The sequence below is a fragment of the Brachycentrus maculatus genome, unplaced genomic scaffold (genome assembly GCF_059751285.1).
Source record: "Brachycentrus maculatus isolate JH-2025_06_01 unplaced genomic scaffold, ASM5975128v1 h1tg001609l, whole genome shotgun sequence".
NCBI lineage: Eukaryota > Metazoa > Arthropoda > Insecta > Trichoptera > Brachycentridae > Brachycentrus > Brachycentrus maculatus.
The window spans coordinates 32,681-35,937 of record NW_028282231.1 but is presented as its reverse complement, the minus strand read 5'-3'; positions in this window follow the sequence as shown (position 1 = coordinate 35,937).

The window sequence follows — 3,257 nt, the reverse complement described above, 5'->3', positions numbered from 1 at the left end:
TGCGTTTATCTTTATCATTTTAGAAATTATGGCCGCAATCCTAGAATTAATAATAATAATAATAATAAATCCCTTATCCGCACCCCAATGGTGCATAGGGCACTGTGTCTTATAAACGCAGTGTTATCATGATCGTTTTACACATGAAGGAAAGGTGATCAGCCCTCCGCTTCAGGTACCAGTCCATGGTAATATTGAATAAATATTACAGGGAAAAAATCACTTATATTTTATTTTTACCCCCCTTGGGAATCGAACCCGGGACCTCCAGAACGGTAGCCGAGCGTGCTGACCATTACACTACGGAGGCGGACGGAGACGGATCCTAGAATTAGGTTCAGAAATACTTGAGTAGAAATACTTTAGTAATACAGAGTGGATACCTGGGTGTGGAGTTGGATTTCTACCTGTGTTATGCTATTTCAAATGTTCTTGTCTGTTGTGAGCGGACACTGAAAGAACGTATGGTTTGCATCCCCTATATCTTGTCCACATTCGCAATACGGTGATGTAACACACTTTATATTATAGAGATGCACAGGCAATAAGAAGTGCCCAGACCTTAGGCGACATGACATCGAGATGGAAGATCTAGGCAAAGATAAGTTCCAGTACCATGGTTTGAGTGGGATTTTAGTTGATGTATTTAATTATCAACTTAAAATTGGCAATGAATAATCAGACCGTTTACAAAGGCATTATAGGAGACACATTCCATGGTTAAATTAATGTCCAAGGCAATGGTGGGATTCAGCCGGTTCGCTAGAACCGTAGAAAATTTAGAGTTTGCCGAACCGGTCCTTAACCCTTTGTTACATTACTTTCGATTGACTTTTAAATCTGTATCTACTATTATAATTGGAGCATTCTCAGTTGTTATATGAATGTTCTGTTTTTGTGGATAATAAAAAAATTAGTAAATGTAAAAACTATTTTTTTTATAGGGAGGGAGCTGGGGGTAGTGTCTAAAGGGCGTACCGGTTCTTGAAAATTTTGAATCCCATCACTGGTCCAAGGGAAAAAGTTCTTGTAGATATAACTTTATATATTATTACTATCGACCTTTATCCGTATCCAATGGTGCATAAGACACTGCATCAAACTGATACAATGATTAGTTGATATTTTTATTTCATTTGTACACAAATCGGAGTTTTCCACATCTTCTGTATCTATGTTGAGATATCAATATAAATAACTCCTTTGGTGACAAACCCAAAATTTTTAACATAATTTTTCTGCATTCAAAATATTTTGAATAAATAACTGGTTTGAAGAAGAAGAAGAAATTATTAAAATAAACTGTCCAATTTTTAATCTAGTAAATAAACGATGTACTTGGCAGATAAAATAAAACCAGAAAGTTGATTAGCCAGTCAGCGTACAATTACATGATGAAATTGTGAAAAATTCTCTATTATGTGACTCAAATCCGGTTCACTATCACTGTTAATTAAGTCATATTATCGTAAAGCGTTTGACAATAACTCGAATTTGTGTTAATTTCCCCCATTATGTATGTAGCATATGCTTAGAACATATACTGGTGCGTAGATAAGTAGATATGTGTATTTATTATCTTCAAATTATAATATTTAAAGTTCACTTATCGTTTGACGACAAAATCGTCAAATTCTAATGCTGGATCCAGTGTTTATAGAGGGAAGCTATACTTGACAGATCGGATCAAAAATTTAAACGATAACCGAATAATTTAGTGATGCTAATATTTTACACAGTTTTAAATAATAATTTATAATTCTTTTGTAAATAAATTATAACTCCTTTACTTATATTAACAAAATGTCTTTTACTTATGTTTACATTTTACATAATAAAAAAACGACTAAGTATATAGTTTTTTTCCTTTTTTATTTGGCCAGTGACCGGGTTTCGTCTTTACTCACATCACCAGTCTGATGATATCGGCAACGACGAACCCGGTCACTGGTTAAATAAAATAAATGCAGAAAAAACTATGGAGTTGTTATTTCAATATATACTAAATAAATTCCGTGAGTTTTTCGCCAACACAATCAAATCCTTTATCTCTACAATATTATATTTGATTTTTTTTTGTTCACAACGTTTTGAGTGTGTCCAAATCCTTGTCCACAAGTGGAATATGGAAGTCTGGAGATTTACGGGGCTTATGACGCGTCAAAGACTGGTTTAAGATATCAGTTTATGCATGTTTTATTACGTTTATAACTTATCCGGATTATTTTTTTAAAATTAAACACTTGAATAAACCACTTGATGAGTTTTATTTTTATACACGACTAGTTTCGAAAACTTGCAGATGTTTTCATCTTCTGGTAAAAATTAAAACTAACGAACAAAAAATATTTAGGGTGTATAATGCCGAATCAATAAATAATATAACTTATCCAGATATACATAGATAAGAATATTGTACCACTCTGGACTTATTCTCTATTATTTATGGGTTTTATTAAATACACATAAAAAATACTAAATTATCAATAATATTATTTTTTGACATCTCATCAAAGATGAAGAAGAATACGGAAGTCTGGGCATTTACGGGGCTGACGACCGTCATAGGCTGGTTTAAGTGATCACTTAAACGGGTAAAATTGGGTAATTAATAATGGGTAAAATTGGTGAATGTTACACGTGTGTAAATAAAATCACTTAAACCAGCCTATGACGGTCGTCAGCCCCGTAAAAGCCCAGACTTCCGTATTCTTCTTCATCTTTGATGAGATGTCAAAAAATAATATGAAAATAACCTGTAGCTGGAGATTATCCAGATTTTGTGAACAAGTATTTGGACACACTCAAAATGTTGTATGTATAATATTATTACGTAATGTCAAACGAGAGAGAAAACTTTATCGAAATCGATATTTCAAATGTAAATTGAGTTACATTGAGCTTAAAAGCTTAGTTATATCTAATTCCAATTAGAATAAAACCTACCTACTGTATGAAGTTTCGTTGATTAACACGATAAGGAATTTTGATAATTTTATAACGAAATGATTATCGATAAAGATTACAAAAAATGATAGAGAACATAACGTTTAAATGTTAATAATGATAACGTAAGATTGCTTGTAAATTACTACATACTTGACAATGCGTTATTTTGTAAACTCCCACTAATCCCCAAAAAATTACACACTACACTAGAGAATAATTATCAATACAGATAAAATAAATTACTCTCGCTACAAGTTTAATATTTTCGACAACGTACTATGTGTAGTCATTAAGTCTTATCAATCATT